The sequence below is a fragment of the Castor canadensis genome, chromosome 15, assembly GCF_047511655.1.
Source record: "Castor canadensis chromosome 15, mCasCan1.hap1v2, whole genome shotgun sequence".
NCBI classification, from domain to species: Eukaryota; Metazoa; Chordata; class Mammalia; order Rodentia; family Castoridae; genus Castor; species Castor canadensis.
The window spans coordinates 4,246,479-4,266,165 of record NC_133400.1 but is presented as its reverse complement, the minus strand read 5'-3'; positions in this window follow the sequence as shown (position 1 = coordinate 4,266,165).

Genomic DNA, 19,687 nt, shown 5'->3' with positions numbered 1-19,687 from the left:
AAGATTGGAAAACCAGAAGTTAAAACAACACAACTAGCACATTCCAAGTTTCAAGAAACACTCAGGAGGCTGAGGCAGGAAGATTGAGATTCAAGGCCAGCCTGGGGAGATGGCGAGTTCAAAGTCGGTCAAGATTAAATAGAGACCCTATCTCAAAAAAAAAAAAAAAAGGTTTCAAGAGAAGACATGATTAATATTGCAATGATTTTGTGATTACACAATGAGATTTTTTTCAGCAAAGCGTCGCAGGTTTGGAGGAAGGTCACAGGACTTTGTGGGTTGTTATGTCAGTCACAGGAGTTGAGGACCGTTGATCGGGGAATGTGTAGTGATGGGAGTGGGCTCTGGCGAGGGGCAGATGTGGGTGAGAAGCCTGATTGAGTTGCACAGCTCCAGCCAGGCCCTGAGAGAAGCACCGGGGAAAGAGCTGTCAGGGCTGGCTCACCACGTCTTCCCAGCACCAGTGCAACGGCCGAGGTCACAGCCCTGTTTACAGTGAGGTTGGTGGACTCGGGCGTTTGTCCATGAACAGGCACTCAGCTATGACAGTGCTCTGTGACCTTGGACGAGGTCATGGTGGACTTCATCTTTGCCCATAACATATGAGGGTTGAGATGGGTGTGGTGGCCATGCCTGTAATCTCAGCACCAGGGAGGCTGAGGCAGGAGGATGGCGATTTCCAGGCCAGCCTGGGCTACCCTCAAAAACCAATTTTTGTTTTTAAATGTGTAGGTTGGATTTTGATACTGGCAGAAAATAGCCTGCAGGTGTTTGGGGCTGGCCAAATGCTGAAAACGGTGTGAGTGAGCAGGGATGGAGCAGCCTCCTCAGGAAACTGCAGACTGAATCTGCTAAACTGAACAGTCTGTCTGTCTACTCAACAGAAGGGCGTGTATTGCTCAGCAAGATCTGGTGGAAAAACCTCTGCAGTGGCTCTGTTGGTAGAGCCCAAGCATGAAACCATCCAAAATCCATCAGTGGCTATGGTGTTTCTGCAGCGGAATACTCTACAGCCATGAAAATGACTGAGTTCTGCTGTCTAGCCATCTGAATGAACCTCACAAACACCATGTCAAGTGGAAGAAGACAGAAACAGAGAAGCAAACACTGAGTGATTCCATTCCTAGAATGGACGGGATCCAGCAAACTTGCCCATGCTGTTAGAAGTCCGAATTGTGGTTGCCACTTGGACGTGGGTGAGGGCATAGGGAATGAGATGGGGTCTGGGGAAGCACTTGGGGCTCTGGGGGGCTTTAGGACTGGTCTGAGGAGTGACTACCTGGGTGCATTTACCATGTGAAAGTCCATCCAGCTCTATATACTTTTTCTATACACCCGTCATTTGAACAACCTTACTGAAATCTGATGCACATGCTATAAATCACTCATTTAAAATGTACAGTTCTGTGTTTGGCTTTCTGTGTATTCAGAGAGCTGTGCAACCAACACTGTGGCCTGCTTTTGAAACACTTTCATCACTTCATAAAGAACACAGGAACCTGAGTCCTGTGACACGATGGTCCACGCCTGTAATCCCAGCCATGTGGGAGGTGGAGGTGGATAATTTTGGTCCCAGGGCAACCTGGGCAAAAGACCCTATCTGAAAAATAACTAAAATAAAAAAGGGCTGAGGTTATGGCTCAAGTGATAGAGCACTTGCCTAGCAAGCATGAGGCCTGGAATTCAAACCTCAGTATCTCAAAACAAAAGCAAACAAACAAAAAAAACCTTGGCTGGTCCAAGTTCAAGACTGGCCATTGATAACTGACCATCTTCTTCTGTGAGAACCTTTCACTTATTCCTCACAGCAAACCTGGAAGGCAAGAATCCCCATTCCCCTTTCCAGATGGGGAAACTGAGGCTGGAAGCTGAACCAAATCATGACTTTGACCTTCTCATGAACTCACAGGGTGACCAGGCTCAGCGGGGCGGCTGCTTTGCTGACCTTCCCTGAATCCAGTTGTGCAGTTGGGAACTTGGTAGTGAGCTCAGCTGGGTCCAAATACCCATGGTGGCCTTGGCTTTGGGGGTGGGTCCCCCCACAGGGCTGTCGGTCATTTTCCAGTCTGGACTGCCACATGGTGTGCCAGCTGAGATCTGAGAGGGGCTGAGAGCGGCCAGGCTTCCAAGGCCTGGGCTCTTAGGTCAAAGCAAGTCATAAGGCCAACCCAAGGGGAGCGGGTATTTCAGCCCATTCTCTGGTCAGGATGGGCCTGTACGTTCAGGGCTGGGAGCAGTTTTGGTGGCCATATTTGAAGGTGATCTTCACACAGGGAACTTTCGAGGCAGATGTGAGCTGCTCTGAGCTGAGAGCAAGCAGAAGCAGGAGGGATGAGGAGGCTGCACCCTGGGGTCCTCCTGGGGCTCTGGTCTGAACAGCAGCTTGGATCCCTTCAAGAACATGGATGGCGTGGAAGGACCAGCTTTGGGCAGGAGATAACGATGACTCCAGCTGGAAGATGGGCTGGGGCAATTGGGCTTCCTTCCGGGATGAGGGGCATTCCCTAGAGGGAGGGAAGGGACAACGGCAGGTCCTGATGCCTGGAGGCTGGCGGGGAATGCACAGGGCAGTGACCCACTGGGCTTAGGTGACAGGCGAGGACAGGGGAGAGAAATGAAGTTGGAGGTTGGGCCGGGGCCAGGATGCAAAGGATTCTGGGTGCCCTGAAATCCGCTCTGGTCCTGCAAGCCACAGATTTCTAAGTATTTTAACCAGGGAGGTGATAGGAGCAGGGTTTCTTGGAAGGAGGCCAGAGCACAAGGCCCCACTGGTGGGGGAAGGACGGTGGAGTTAATGCTGATGCTTTGAACCAGGTAAAGCACTAAGCCAGCAGCTGTGGGGAGTCTGGCATCAGGTGGGGAGCTCATTAAATATCCATATTTGTGATGAGTTAAGACGATTTTGCTCTGGTTCAGAGGATTGGTGTGCACAGCATTTTGAATCCTGTCACTTGGCAGTAAAGTCTGGGTCAAAAAGGTAGAATGGCTAGACCCTTTCACACCATGGGCCAGTGATACCTACCCAGCTCAGAGTGCCTGGGGCTGTACTGGCCAGCCCCAGTGGGTGTCACCTGTCTCTGAGCAGGTGACAGGTGAGCTGAAACCTGTATGATAAGAAAACAGACCTGCAAACTTTTTTTTAATAGACAGGGAGGGTGTTATAAGTGGAGTATTCACTTCTTAAAGCAAGTGAAAAGGCCCAGTTCAGGAATGAGGCAGGGGTCAGCAAGAAGGTAGTGGGGCTGGAAGGGGGAGCAGGGAGCAGGGTGTGTGTGGGGGGGTGACTGATGAGTTAGAGGAGGATGGAGCCAGGTCCATCAAGTTTGCCCGCACAGTGGAGGAGGGCTGGGGTTCACGACATGACTTGGCTTTGTATGGCGTCCCTAAGCCCTCCTGCTCCCAGCCCCGCCTTCCTTACCTTGGTCCTGTGTTAGATTCTTCCCGTTGCTGCTGGAAGTTATCACTAACTGCCTAAAGCAGCTCGGTTATGACTTTATACACTAGAGGTCAGTCTTCCCAATGGGTCTTACAGGCTAGAGTCCAGGTGTGGGTGGGGCTGCTTTCTCTGGAGGCTGGGGCAGAGCCTCTCCCTGCTCTCCAGGCCACTCCCTGGCACTCCCTGGCTCATGGCCCCCTCCTTCATCTTCAGTGCCAGCAGTGTGACATCTTCCACTCTCTGTCCCTGACTCTGCTTCTCTGACTCTGACCCTCCTATTCCCTCACCCCCAGGCCCTTGCTATCACATCAGGCCCTCCGGGTCACACAGGGTCATCTACCCATCTCTAGATCATTTACATAATTATATCTGCACCATTTCTGTTGTGCAAGGTCAGGGAGTCCCAGGTTGTGGAGATTGGGGTGTGACATCTTTAGGGGCCATCATTCTTTTTAAATTTTATTTTTTGGCAGTACTGACATTTGAACTCAGGGCCTCATGCTTGCTAGGCAGGCGCTCTACCTCTTGAGCCACTCTGCCAGCCCTGCTTTGTGCCATTTCGAGATAGGGGCTCGAAAACCACTTGTCCAGGGCAGTCTTCGAACAGTGATCCTCCTGATCTCTGCCTCCTGAGTAGCTGGGATTATAGGCGTGAGCCACCGGCACCCAGGTGTTTCATATGCCTGAGCTCAAGGCGTCATGCCCTTTTTTAATTGTTTTTTTTTATTGTTTTATTATTCATATGTGCATACAAGGCTTGGGTCATTTCTCCCCCCTGCCCCCACTCCCCCTTGCTTAATTGTTGACTCTGTGACCTGTGAAGTGATTTCAACCCCTGACTCTCGATTTCTGTAGCAGATGCTGTGACACCCAGGTGTCCCTGCAGGACGGAAAGACTTTGTCTCTCAGCCACGGGGACTGCTGCTAGCCTCACAGCAGTCAGTATCCAGCCTACTTTGGAAGATGCCTTGCCTGGTGTCACATTTTGAATTGTGTCCCCCAAGGAAGATAAACTGGAGTTCTGACTCTCCAGCACCTCAGAATGTGGTCTTCCTTGGAAACAGGGTCACTGCAAATGTGAACAGTGAAGATGAGGTCACACCAGAGGAAGATTGGCCTCATCCAGCGTGACTGGTGTCCCCATGGGAAGATGGTCATGGGAAGACACCGGCACCAGGAAACGCCAGGTGGTGATGGAGGTGTAGACCTGAGTGATGTGGCTCCAGCCAGGAACACCAAGGCCACCTGTGATGTCTCGTTATCCCAGACCTGGAAAGGGAACGTGGGAAGAGGGTCACATTCCATAAGACCCTCCCCGAAGCAGCCTGATCCCCATGACTGATCAGAGGACTGGGGGCCAAGGTACAGGCCTGGACCACTTACCCCATCCAGGACACCTCTGCAGGGCCATCCTATCCCCAAGAGCTCCCCATGGGGTCAGCTGAGGCTTTCCTGGGACCCAGGTACAGCACCCTCTTCCTCTGCACCCTGCCCCGCTCTCTGTGAATGGGGTCTCCTGGCCACACCCTGGTGAACTTCTTAAACGCAGGACTGTTTCTAAGGAACTGCTGGAGCTTCCCCAGGCTCCAGGTCCTCACTGGCCAAAGGGCAGGAAGGGAGAAGCAGGCCTCACAGAGCCACCAGCTGGGCAGTTAAGGGACAGCAGGCAAACCACGCTTCCAGACCCAGTGCCCCTGGCTCCACACTGGCCTCAGTGTAGAGCACTAGCCAGATGGTGAGTCCTCACCTGTGTGTCTCACACACACCCTGAACCCCAAGGCAGCAAGTACGTCCCTTCTTTGACTCCGATCTCACTCCGTCATTCATTTGCTCCACCACCTCCGCCCCTACTCATCCCGCACTGCGTCCCATCCTCCCTGCAGGTCCTTTGCTCAGCTTGCACCAACCTGGTGCTGTCCTTTCTCTCCAGCTCATTTCTCCATATCCTGTGCCCCCCACTCCTTTCTGCCCCTCTCATTCCCTGCTGCGCTAGGCAGCCATTCATTCAGCCCATCTTTGCATTGCGTGGAAGCCAGGTTTCCAGTTCTATGAGCTGCGGTGTTCCAGGTGTCAGGGAGCAGTACCGGGTCTCTGGAGGTTGTGTGTGTGTGTGTGTGTGTGTGTGTGTGTGAGATGCAAGTTTCTTTCCCAGGACAGGAAGGAGACACTCCAGTCCACCCTTATTCTTTCTTGCTTTCCACCGCTCCAGGAGAAGTCGTGCGTTTGTGAAGCGGCAGGTTGGGTGTGGGCTGGTCAGGGTGACCGCACCCCTGGCGTGATTCTAGTCCTTGACCCCACTGGAGTGGAATAAAACAAAATTAATTGATCTTCTCGGAAAGCAGGAAAGTTTGCAGAATCTTGGGAAGATTTCTATTCTTTTTGGAAAGTCAAGTACTTCTGCAATCTCATGTCGGTACCAAAGAGTTTGACTGTTATCTTAGAATTGCAATTACAGCTTTTAGAGAAGCACTTGAAAGCGTGCGAGAGCAAAAGCAGCCCCCAAATGAACAATGTTAGTACAGCCGTGTGCAGGAAATGAATTAACAAGGCCAATCAGCTTGGAACTGGACATGTCACCCTCATTTTAAGTGTCCCACCTCTTCCGAGGTAGAATCTGGATGTCTCCAGCAGGGGGCGTCATGAGCAGCCCATTTTCCTCCTGGGTGCCTCACAATTCAAGGTTGGCCCACTGGGAACACCGGGTCCCCTTGCTTTCTCAGTGTCATTGTCAACTCCAGTCTCTCCACCCCTTCTTTCTGTTATCTCAGTTATGTCCCCTTATTTGTCTCTGTCCAGAACCAGCTCTCTCAACTTCTGCTGGCACATTAATGAGGAAGCAGAGGTATGGCGGCTGATGGCCAGAGGGCTGAGGTGACAGCTAGGAAGGAAGGGAGTGGGGGCTTACCGCCAGCCTGTGTGCAAAAGTGTGGCTGGTTTGGTCAGTGCCGTGGTTTATTTTATTTATTTGCTTTCTGTAAAGAAGTATTTGCTTCCCTGGTGGTCTTCCTTGGAACCTCACCACATGTGTGACAGCTGAGCCAGGGGCTCAGCCAGGCAGGAGACCCCAGAGGTCCCGCGCCCAGCCCCACAGTAAAGCTTCATGGATTATCTTCCTCCCCACCAAAGCAGACAGGAGTGCAGCTGCCAAGGTGGCAAGAGATGGGGGCCAAAATGTAGAGCGGTTCACATCCACCTCCACAGAGCGGGGGAGAACAGAGCCAGATGTCACACTGAACCCCGTCGTTTCTGTTGCTCTGGACTGGCTTTTAACCTGGACAACAAGAGGTCACATTTTATTGCCAAAAGCAACCCTGAAAGTTATGCTCACTTCGAGTCATGTCTGGGTGGGAAGGAGACAGGAAGGCCATGTGCGGGGCAGTGCTGGAAGCCAGCTGCTCTGTGGCCACCATGCCAGGTCCCCACTGGGTGAGTGATGGTGTGGGAAATGTCTGAATTGGAGGAGGGTCCTGGGGTTAAGGCTGTACAGCCTCCCCTGCTCGACTTGCCTGGAGCTGGCCCTGCTCCTGTTCCCCGGCGTGGAGAATCCAGGTCCCCACAACAGAAAGTGGGATTTAGTAAGGGACCTGGAAAGGCATTTGGGAAAGAAGGAAGGGCACTGATGAAGGCACATTGCTGAGTGTCTCTGGGCTGCATGGACTCAGTCACATAGATGGGGTGGTAAGAAGGAGGGGGTCACTACCAGTAAGCTGGTAGAGTTCAGATGCCTGTGAAGCCCCCAGGGACCAGGGTGTGTGGACTCTTCTGCCAGCCCTAGAAAGATGACTGTCTCCCGTGGGCCAGGCTGACGCAAGACAGGGGCCCTGGGCAGTTGTGTGGAAGTGAGTGACTGACGGCACCGGCATGTGGGAGGCAGGAGGACCCATGCCTGGCGGAAGTCACCTCCATGGCAGAAGATGTCAGGCAGCCAGTGACAGAGCCCCTGGGTGATAGGGTTCTGATCACAGAGAAGTCACCTTGGCCATTACCAGCTGGTGACCTCAGGGAGGTTATATAACTCTTCTGAGCCTCAGTGTCTCCATCTGTGGATTGGGGGCAGCTGCAGTCCCCACCCCATACTTATCGTGAAGACCAAGTGACTATGTAAAGCATTTGGCTAAGAGTCAGATGACACAGTGCTATTATTGTTACTCAGTCACTAAGATTAATTTATAATTATTATCGTCATCGTCGTCCTTGTTCCACGCTCCTCCCCTCCCTGCAGCAGGTGTGGAGGTGAAGCTGTCAGAGGTCGGAGGTGTGCACAGGTGGGTGTCTAACGAGGCCATGTCACAGGTTTCCCATCCCCCTCAGGAACCCTTGGGGTCCCGGCTGTCCTTAGGTGGAGCAGAATGGAGGGAAGGATTGGGACTTCTGAGAGATGACCCCTCCCGTCAGAGCCAAGAGTGCCAGCGGGAACCTTTGATGTGACATGTGTCTCTGTGCCGAGGTGCACTCTCTCCCCTCAGCCTGCTGTCTGTTTTCCGTTTCTGCCTGCGTGAGGGCTTCCTCAGCTTTTATTTCTCTTGTGTCCTTTGTGATGCAATAAAGTCATGGCACCAGACACCAGGCACTAGGCCTCACTGGAGTTTTCTACCCCGAGTTCACCGTCATTGAATTGAACACAAGCACCTACTGTGTGTCGCCCTAAGCAAAGTGTTTCCCATGGGCTCTGTTTTGAATTCACACAGCGATCCTAAGGAGCAGGTGCCACTGTCACACATCTGATGGAGCAGAGCCCAGGCTCTGAGAGCTTACAGACTTGTCCCAAGGGACATTTCTGGGAGTCCCAGAGCCGGGATTTGAACACAGGGCCACACTCTTAGTAATATGTGACGGCTGCTGACAGAGTAGAAACTGATGAAAAGGGATTTAAATCAAACTCATCCAGATTCCACCATCTGGGGCTTCTCAATGGAGACACAGTGCACCTGCTCACTGTGTCAGGGATGTCTCCATCTGGCCAGGGGAGTCAGGGACCCTCTTGTGCCACAATTCTCATCCCACTCCATTTCTATCTGCTTTTTTTTTTTTTAATATGCCTGTGACAGCTTTGCTGTTTTGGTTGAAGAGAGTTGAGGGTCTTGAGACAGAAACTGCCAAGAGAACAAAGGGCCTGAGGAGGGGCCAAAATGGAGCCTGGGGAAGGCCTGACTCCTGCGCGGTGGAGCTGGGGAGAGATGGGTCTACCCAGAGCGTTTTCTCAAGAGGCTCTGTGACACTCCAGGTTCAAGATGCTCCACTCTGGGGCTCAGTGACCAAAGATGGCTGGAAACCCAGAATTCCCAAGGTTGTCACCAAATGGGACTGAACAGCCCACACATTTTTGGATAGCAGTTTTGGAGAGAGAATTCTCATTCCATACAACTCGACCCTTTAGAGTGTGTAATTCCAGAATTTTTGTATAGTCACAGATCTGTGCAACTGTCCCTGTAATCAAATTTAGGATATGTTCACCCCCACCACCCTTAGCTATCACTTGCCACCTTACCCCCAGCCTCCAGCCCCAGACCCCACTGAGCCCCAAGTCCAGCTTCCTTTTCAAGAACAGAGGCAGCTTGGAGATCAACCAGGACAGGACATGATTTTGTCACAGTGTCCTGATGCCACACGGGACAGTCAAGGAGACTCAGCCCAGTGCAGCCAGGAACAGGATCATGAAGCCAGTTCTTGCCGATCTTCCACGAGTGGTGGCCCTTGAGGATGTCTGCTGCATTGGGATTCTCTCACAAGGCAGGCTGGTGCAAACCTCAGGCCCCTGGCACCTGCTGCAGCCCTGCCTGGAATGGGCTGTCACTCGCTGCACAGATGACTCCTTTTTATCTTTCAGCCTCGACTGGAATGGTTTCCCTCTTCTTCATGTGACCCCTACTATCCTGAGTTCCACTACCCCAATTCCCCGTTGGTCCCTCTGACTTGGCTGGAGCAATAGCTACTCATCGCTGTTTATCTCTGGCTTGCTACCCTGTCCCTTGTTAGGCTTCTCAGCCCTTCTATCACCTGTGGCACCAGTTTCCTAATTCAATTCCCTCTGTTCTAAATGCCCAAGGTCCCTTCCATTTTCCCACTGACTGATACAAACCTGTGCCTTTGTCTTTAAAAAATGAAGACAGAAAAGGTAGAGAAGTAGTGAGTGGCTGGTCCTGGAGGCATGGGTGAGATGAGGAGGGACAGTGGATTGAGCAGTGGTCTGTCACCATCCTGCCCAACCAGGCAAGGGCCAGGCATCAACTTCTGAGTTATGCACCTGTCAAGCCTTGATTTATTGCAGACGGCCTGTCTTTGCCTGGTGGAAGTGTTTGTACCAGGTGCTGTGTAACAAGTGCCCAGGAGTCTTTCCCTTCCTTTTCTCCTTTTAAACTCCAGCTAACATGTTCTCCAAGGTCCCTGGCAGGAAGAGCAATGGAAACCTCAGCATGCTTGTCTGTCCCTATTGGTGACTCCAAGCCAAGGGCCTGAATTACTGGCCTCCAAGAAGGAAGCAGGAAGGGCTGCTTGTGGAGTTGTCACAATTGTCATCATTGTTATGACAATGATGTCCAAAGGTGAATGGAACACAGTTGAGTCCCCAGTCCCGTTGGGTGGCTCCTGGCACTAGGAGAGTGCTGGTCGTCTGGCAGATCAGCATCCTCCACTACTAGGCGATGTGGTGTAATTGTAGAAAAAAATGTCTGGGCCCAAGATAGTTTCTCTCGCTATCAGGGTAGCCCTGTCACTGTTCTACAGAAGGCAGGCTGGTCAAGTGCAAGGGTGGATCTGGGTTCACACCTCAGTCCTTCCAGGTGGAGTCAGGCAAGTGTTTTCACCTTCCAGACTCAGCTTCCTCTTCTGTTAAGTGGGGGTGAGATGCACAGTAGCTGCCTTGAAGGGCCACCAGAAGGGTGAGGGCGGCACCTGTGTACAGTGCCTGGCACACAACAGAGGCCCACAAGATACATGTCACTTCCAGTGCCCTTTCTCCTCTGTTTTCACGGCTGCTCACCAGCCTGCTTGGTAGACAGCCTGGTACGAGTCAGTCAGAATGTGTCTGTCTGCATTCAGTAACAAAAAGTTCCAAGTCGGCTAGCTTAACCTAAGCAAGATTAGTTTGTCCCATGCAGCAAAAAGTCCAGAGATAGGGTGGCTATGGGAGAGACCAAATTCAACAGCTCAGTAATGTCCCCAGGGATCACTATCGTTTTGGTGTTGTCCTCATGCTCTGGTTGAACTCATGACCACGACGTGCCTGCTACAGATCCTGACATAGATTACTGACCAGGTAAAGTCCAGGCACACAAAGGAACCATCAGTTTCCTGCATCTGTCAGGCGTGAGTACCACTTTCCCAGAAGCCTCTTCCCTGACGCCCCCTCAGACCTCATTGGCCCAAATCAGATGACAGAAACACACCTTAGAGTGGGTGGGGCCACATGACTGGCTTAGGCCAGTCACTGGGATGTGGGAGCTGTTGGAGATTCAGGGGTGCTCACCATGAGGGGCCCTCTTTGCCTCCTTTTCTCATCTCAGGATCCTACAGGAGCCTTCTGAACCTTCTGAGCCTTGCAGACCCTCCTGAGTTTGCAGCCCAGCAGGGGTGGGGTGGGATGGAGGCAGGGGCTGCCCCCCCCCTCCCCTGGACTTGAAGGACTCTCTTCTATGGGTCTATAAGCTGGCCTCGGACGGTGCACCTCACCACCCCATCTGAGGGAGCCATGTCCCCTGCTTCACCCTGCAGCCACTTTCTCAGCCTGTCCTGTCCCACAGCACTTAGCTCAAGTCTGTTGTCTTTGTCTCCCCAGTGGAAATTCCCCTTCATGTGAGGGCATCTTGCTTATGCTCTATCCAGGTCCCACCATTACCAGGACCTTCCCCACCAGGGTCTTTTGGGGGACCCAAGGGCACATGTGGAGCTGGTGACACGAAGCAGGGGTTTCTTGCCTTCCTGGAAAGTTCCAGTGTCCTCTGGGAGAAAACCAGGAAGCCTGGGGCTTGAGCCTCAGCAGAGGGGACATCTGTGCCCTGCTTCTCTGCACTCAGAGTTGGTTCACTTAAACAACACCCTTGGCAGTCCACACTGGTGGCTGGTGTTGCCCAGCTCAGGCTGTGTGAAGGCAACACCAGCATCTCCTGGTTTGTCTGACTTTGCCCATTAATGAGACCTTGAGCCCCCACCCCAGGGCCACCAAGGCCGAGGGGCAGAGCGAGGGGTCGGCATGGCCAAGAGGAGCAGTGTGTGCTGGCAGCTGGGGAGTTAAATGCTTTTGCCAGAACACAGGCGTGGAGATCCCGTGGAGATTCCAAACCATGCTCTGCTAGTTTAATTTATTCCTGCTTTATTTTTGTTGGAGTAAAACTCAAAAAAAAAGAAAAAGGTTAACCATTTTAAAGTGCAAAATCCATTGGCGTTTAGTACATTCACAGTGTTGTGCAACCCCCCTCTCTGTTCCAGAACCTTTTCATCCCTCCGAAGGGACCTGGCACGCTTGGCACTTGCTTCCCACCCCACTGCTGCCCCAAAACCATGCATCTGCTTCCTCTCTGGAAGTCGCCTATCCAGAACATTTCCTGTGCCTGGCTTCTTTCAGAATGTTTTGAAGTTTGTCCATGTCAGAGACACAAATGGCCAAATAAAGTTCCAGCACACAGCTCTGCCCTGTTTTTAGCCACTTGTCCAGGGACAGCCATCACGATCTTTCTACCTCTGGCCGTAGTGAGCAGGGCAGCTATGGACGCTTGTGTGCAAGCTTTCGTCTGAATCCCTGTTTTCAGTTCTGTGGTGTTTGTTCCTAGGAGCGGAATTGCTAGGCCGTATCATAGTCTGTGTTTAACACTTTGAGGGGCCACCAAACTGTTCCCATGGTGGCCATCTCATTTTGCATCCCACCAGTGGTGTAGAGGGCTCAATTTCTCACCTACATTTTTTATTTTCTGTTTTTTAAAACATTGTTATTATTATCATAGTCATCCTAGTGGGCCCAGCAGGGAACCCTTCCCTGCAGTGATCCTGAGTGTGAAGAAAGCACAGGACACCATGCTGGCCAGAGCCGGTTGTTTCCCCACTGGTCCTGGGCCTGTGGGTTGCCTTTGGCACAAGGGCAGGGGCAGATGCTGGAGGCCAGGAGGAAGCCTGGAGGAAGCCTGGAGGAAGCCTGGAGGAGGCCGGGAGGAGGCCAGGAGTTCCCTGGCTTCCAGGACAGTGAACTCTGGTAAAAGGCGAGGCTGCCAAGTGAGGTTAGTAGTGGCCAACGTCTGGCTCTTCAAGAACAAGGCGGCCCAGTCAGCATCTGTTTCCATTTCAGCCAGGAGCCGGGCGGGGTGCGGTTCTTAGAGACCCATTGTCCAACTCCAGAGACCTTTTCCTGGTGGCCTTCCCCGGCTTTGAGGAGAACACGACCAGGAGGCAGCCGCTGTGAGTTAGGTTAGACCTCCCAAGTGCTAAGCAGCCTTGGGGCTGATCCACCCATGCTATCTCATTTCATCCTCCAGCTTCCCAGCTCAGAGGTCACATAGCAGTGTGTGGACACAGGGTCAACTCCTCCAACAGGCATGGCAGAAGACACAGTGCCCCAGGGACCTTGAAGGGTCCAGGAAAGGGTTTGAATTTCTCTTAAAATCGGAAATCAAAAAATAATCCAACTTGAATTATATATCTTTTTTTAAATTGATGATTTCACAAAAGATAATTGCTAGTGTACTTTTTAATAGAGGAAGGGGCCCACAAATCAAGTGCCTGGGCCTGTAAGACCGTGGCTGGTGGCACTTGAGTGATGAGTCACCTGCTCGAGTATGGCCTACCCAGGGCCAGCCTGTCTGCCTCCTCCCAGTCTCCCCATGAGCTCCAGTCTGTCTGGCTCTCAGTGTCCCACTCCAGCTCTACAAGCTTTCTTGCATCTTGGCCTCCTGTGATCACGTGGTATGATGGTTCCAAGTGCAGGGTCTGAAAGCAAATATTTGGGTTCAAGTCCTGCCTCTGCCAGTGTGTGCTGTTGACAGACTCCCCTCTCCCGAGTCCCCCTCTTTGTCTGTCTGTTAGATGTGGTCAGAATGGGCATCTGCCTGACAGATACTGATAGATGAGGTGGTGAATTTTCCTAAGCTACCAGTTGTCAATGTGAGCCTCAGTTTCCTTATCTGTGAAATGGGATGCCCATGGTAGTCCCCAGGGCAAGCTGTGCTCAATTAAGTGAGTGATTACTTTCAAAGCCCTCAAAACCTTGCATGGTATTAAAAGGGGCCATTGGCTGAAAAGGCCACACATTCCCTCTCATATGTGGAAGATACACCCAATACAAATACAAGCAAAATTATGAAAAACACATCACACTAAGGGAGGTCACTATGAGAGAGGGACGGTAAAAGAAGGAAGTGAATATGGCTGATGGACTCTCTATACAAGAATGAATATAGCTAGACTAGCCAGGCTCAGAAGGCCAAAAATCGTCTGTTCTCCCTCATTTGCAGATTATAGACCCAAAACAAATGCAGTAATATTACTGGACGTGGGTCACACACTAAGGGGGGAATGCGCACAGGAGGAATAGGGAAAGGGAAGGGAACCTAAAACTTGAATGTGGTTGATGTGCTCACTGTAGAGGAGCGAATATAGCAATTGTAAACTGGCAGAGGCCACTATGGGAAGGGGACCAGGAAGTAGTGAAGAGATCTGGCAGAGATGAACCCATGTGGGCTGCAATACACGTGTATGGAAACAACACAAGGAATCTCTCTGTATAGCTGTCTTTATCTCAAGCTAGCAAAATGCTGTGTCTTTCTTGTTATCGTTTAAGTCTTCTCTTCAACAAAATCAGATACAAGAGGGCAGAACAGGGTCTTCCTGGAACCAAGTGGGGCTGGGAGGATGGGGAAGGGGGGGGGCAGGAGGGAGATATGGCCCAAACAATGTATACATGTATACACGTATGAATAAATGAATAAACAATAAAAAAGAATGAATATAGAATTTTTAGACCTGTCAAAATCACCACAAGAAGGAGACTAAGGTAGAAAGGAGAAAAATGGAGGGGGGGAACCAATTCCAGTTATAATACATACATACATGGGAAATGTCACAATGAGACGCTCTGTGTTGATATCTTAAACAAAAAAGTCTGTCTTCAAAACCAGAGAACAGGAAGGTAAAACAGGTCCTGCCTGGGGAGGGGGTTGGTAGGAGTAGGGAGTGGGATAGAAGGAGAGCACATGTGGTGGAATATTATGTACTCGTGTATGAACATGGAAAAATGAGACCTGTTGAAACTGTTCCAGGAATGGGGGGAGAGATAAAGGAGAATGATGGAGGCGGCGAATTTAACTATGATACATTGTAAGAACTTTTGTAAATGTCACAATGTACCCCAGTAATTTAAAAAAACACATTGGCTGATCTCTGGCTCCCCCACAGGGGCGGGGCAGGCGTGGCTTCTCCCTGCCAGGCACTCCCAGGTCTGATATGCAACAGACAACCAGAAGTTTGAATGAATGAATGAACTGTCTTTTTTTTTTTTTTTTTTTGAGAAAAGTTCTTGCTATGTAGCTCAGACTGGCCTTGAACACTCAATCCTCCTGCCTCGGCCTTCCTGAGGGCTGGGATTACAGGCATGCACCACCACGCCTGGCTTTCTGCTTCTCTTTATGCCAATGTGTTTCTCTCTGTAGGAAGTCATTCATACTTTGGTATGAATCCATGCCACCTTTGCCTGATCTGATCGCTAGGTTAAAAAATGTTTTGCCTCCCTGGGGAAGGAATGAGAAGCCGGGATGATCAGGTAGGGGAGCGTTGCCCTGCATAGAGGCGCGGGATTTCATCCTGGACCCTATACTGTAAACTGCGTCCTCAGAATGGGCCCTATGTTTTAATGGCACTGTTTTCCTCCTTGTTCTGGGGATGAGAAGCCCTTGGCAGGCAGCTCCCAACGGAGCTGAGAGACCCAGCAGCTTCAAGGTCCCCTAAAGGAAAGTAGTTAGGAACATGCAGAAAATTGCTCTCAGGGGTTGGCGAGTCCCCAGGAACACAGTCCACTAAATCAGGGTCAACTTCAGGTTCCCAGGGCTCAGATGAACTGGGAGGGCCTCTGCTGCTTGGAACATAAAGTTCTGAGGCCTGGCAGGAGCCGGGAAAGATTACTGGCCCTGAACTCATGATGGGACCCAGGCCTTGCTGGCAACTGGGGCCCAGCAGGAATGTCCAGCAGCTGTCAGGCTGAGGCCCAGCCTCATCCTGATCAAAGGAGCAGCCGGCTTCCCCGGGCAGATTTGTCCTGTGTTTACTTCTCCTCCTGGGGCCTTTCCTTCCACCCAATCTGCTGCTCCCTGCCTGTGCCCTCCCCTCTTGAAGACTTAAGGCCACTTGGAAAGTTAAAGCTGTGAGGAAGTCACTGCCAGTGACAGCTGAGCACCTTAGCCTCCTCTGGTCCAAATGCCACGGTGGAATTGGTGTCCCGGTCAGCACGCCTGGCCCTGTGGTGTCAGGGAGGAAGGCACACCAGTGTTCAGTTCTTCCCTGCACTTTGGAAAATAACCTAAAATTTGCGACCACCCGTGTCCATGCAGAACAGAGCAAGGCTGGTTCCATGTAGGTTCCACGTAGGATCGTGAAGGTCAAGTCCATCTGGGTAACATCCAGAGCTCACCAGAGCAGGTGCCAGGTGCAGATAAGAAAAGACCAGACGCCTGACCCTGCAGAGCCTATAGCTGACCTGGGGGTCCTTCCTTCCCCCCTGCTGGGACAAATAAATGACCACACACAGCTCGAAACAGCACAAACCTGCTGCCTTATAGCTCTTAGGTTACAGGCCAGTGGGGAGGGACTCGAGCCAATTTCCTCCAGTGGCTTGGAGTGGGGGTGGGGTACAGGGGACGCGGAGGCATTGGCTCCTGGCTTTTCTAGCTTCTGGAGGCTGCCGGTATCCTTTGGCTCATGGCTGCTTCCTTCACCTTCAAAATCATGGTGTAGCCGGGAGCCACTGGCTCACGCCTGTAATCCTAGCTGCTCAGGAGGCAGAGATCAGGAGGATCAATGTTCAAAGCCAGCCTGGGCAAATCGTTCATGAGACCCTATCTTGAAAATACCCAATCACAAAAAAAGGGCTGGTGGAGTGGCTCAAGGTGTAAGCCCTGAGTTCAAGCCCCAGTACTAAAAATAAAAAAACCAAAACCCACAAAACCATAATGTGTATCTTCCAGTCATCCTCTCTCTTCTCTGTCTCTGTCTCTGTCTCTGTCTCTGTCTCTGTCTCTGTCTCTGTCTCGCTGCCCCTCTCTCTCCCATCTCAACACCTTTGACTTAGTAACATCTGCAAAGTCCCTTTGTTCATGTGAGGTCACATGTTCACAGCCCTGGGGTTAGGATGGCCATTATTCTGTCTGCCACAATAATGAGCACAATAAGAGGATGTCCTGGTCTTTTCAAGTGACAACACTACGGGGACAAACAGGGTATGGGGACTGGGATTTGGGGTGGTGCACTCAAGCATGGTGGAAGGGGGTCTCACGGAGCACTAGCAGGCAGATATTTGGGGAGAGAGCACGTGGCAGGGGGCACAGCCAGTGCAAAGGCCCGGAGGTAGGAGCTGTCCAGGAAGAATCCAGAGCAGAGTGAGGCAGATGAAGAGAAGTGGCAGCTGGTGGCACAAGGAGCACAGCACCGTGCCGGATGTGTAGACATTGCTCAATGAGGAGGTCCTGTCCACTTCCCAGTGAGATTCAGGGATGGATGATGGACACTCACAGCCCTGGCCTCAACAAATTCATGGCCAGAGGAGGACGGAGATGACTGCACGACTGTCTTGTAGATCCTGCTCACTCCACTCTCACACAACTCAGTGAGACAGCTATACTATTACTCCACCTTTACAGATGGGAGCACCAAAGCACAGAGTGGGTAGTGACTTGGCCAAGGTCACACAGCTGGGAGGTCTCAGAGCAGGGGTTTAGCCCCAGCTAGCTGGGTCCAGAGCCTGTATTCTAACACTTCTTAACATAGCCATCTCAGCCTTGTTCTCAGCCTTGACTTTGACTTCAACCTTGACCTCCATCATGTTTCTCTCTCTCTCTCTCTCTCTCTCTCTCTCTCTCTCTCTCTCTCTCTCTCTCTCTCTCTCTCTCTCTCCCACACACACACACACACCTCTGTAGCTAAAGATATTGGAAACAGATATTTTAAAGATTTCATTTTATTGTTTCATCTTTTTCTGCTTTTATGAGACAAACCACACACACATTAACTTTTTTTTCTTTTTTTTTGTCTGTACTGGGGTTTGAACTCAGGGCTTTGTGCTTGCTAGGCAGGAGCTCTACCACTTGGCCCACGGCCAGGCCCTTTTTAATTTGGTTGATTTAAGATAGGGTGTAGTGTTTTTGCTTAGGGTGACCTGGATCACCATCCTCCTATTTATGCTTGCTGTGTAGCTGGGATCAAAGGTGTGTTTTACCACACCCAGCTTTTTATTATTGGCCAAAATGACCTCTCTCTAACTTTTTGCCCGGGCTGGCCTCCAACGGCAATCCTGATGTCTGATTCCTGTGTAGTTGGACTTACAGGCATGAGCCACCAAGCCCGCCTCACGTACATTAACTTTCTAAAAATTCTGAATTGAAGACCAGTTATGGAGATGGAAGCCAGGGAGATCCAGGTTGGAGCTGGGTCACAGCCCGAGCAAGGAGGGCTGGGAGGGAGTTGAGGTCTCAGACCAACCAGTTCAGCTAGGTGAAAACAGAATGTAACGCTCCAGTGGCCCTGTGAGACGGGGAGAGTGGACAGGTTGCTGTAACAGTGGTTCCTATTTAACCCAGTAAGGCCTGGACTTCAGCAGTTCAGTATAAGACTTTGGGAATTGCTCCTTTTTCCCGAGTCTTTCCCCTCCTCGTACTTTACGTGGAGGACGGATCTCTATTTGGAGCAGTGTCAGGGGTTCAGTGGCTCGACTGTGTGTTGCTGGTTGGTGTGGGTAGGGGGCGGGGGTTCCCAACCACCCCTCCAGCAGCAGATGAGATGTGTCTGTCACAACGTGTTCATTCAGCCCAATTTGCTGACAGTGTGCTCTGCATGGGCACTGGTTAGGGCCCTGGTGTCTTCCCAGAGGGGACAGAGACCCCCTCCCCCACAAAAAAGCAGCCCAGAGACAGACAGTAAAGGGAAACAGCGCCCAGTGAGCACAGAGCAGAGCAGCGCACCCCTGGGGGTCACAGGAGGAATTGCAGTGCCACGTGGCCATCAGGAGTCCTGGCTGTGTGTGTGGGAACTACCTCCAAGTCCTGGGGTCAGGGATGACCGCCCTGGGAAAGTGGTGTCCAAGCAAAGGTCAGGAGTGTCGGTGGCAGTGCCTTTGTTGGGAAAGAGGCTTCCAGGCCCAGGGAGACACCAGGGCAAAGGCGTGGCCCCTTGCTGGCCACAGGGATGAGGCTGAGAGAGGTCAGGCCAGTGTCATATGTCATCGCCCAGAGGGAGGGGAGGAGCTCAAGGCAGAAATGCGGCCACCCACAGAGAGACACAGGAAAAGCCAAGAGTGTGACATCCAGAATGCAGTCTGGCAGCACAGGGAAGGGGGAGTGGGAAGTTTCCCACGGGGAGCCTGGCTCGGCTGGGCTCTGCTGGAGCACAGGGTGAGCCTTGGGGAAGCCCAGGAAAGGACGGCTCAGGACGGCATCCTAACAGCCAGCTGGCTCAGGGCCCTGGGTTCTAGTCCCACCACGGCCCCTGGGGGGGCAGTTTCCTACTCCATATCCTTTCACAGGTGAGGAAACCGAGGCACAGAGCAGGCCAGTCCTGTTCCAGGTTGTCCTGCTTGGTGGGGGACTTACTCTCTCCACCTCTGTGGCTCTTTTGACTTCTACATCAGCGTTTCAGGAGAAGAGGCCCCACTGGGCTCCACAAATAGATATTCTAGAACTAGGCTGGGAACAACCAGGGCCAGGACTAAGGCGAGACAGGTGAGGCCTCCAGGATGCAAATTTCAGGAGAGGCTCACTCTTGCCCCTGCATGTGCCTCCCGTGGCTCTGGGGTGAACTTCAGAGCCTATGTTCATGGCAAGTGTCTCAGCCTCTCTGTGCAAGGATGTCACAATTCCTGTCTCTGGAGCGAATGTAAGACTAAGGACAATGAAAGGTGAAACAGGCTCCAAACTGTGCCTGACACACTGGCTAGCTCCATTTGCTTCTGTTATCAGCCGCCACCAAGCGTGGGGGGGGTGTCCAGCAGGGGTCCTGGGGCTGCCCTGGAGGGAGAGGAGCCCAGAGAGGAGGGAGCCAACATTCATGGGGTCCACACGCTTGCATGGC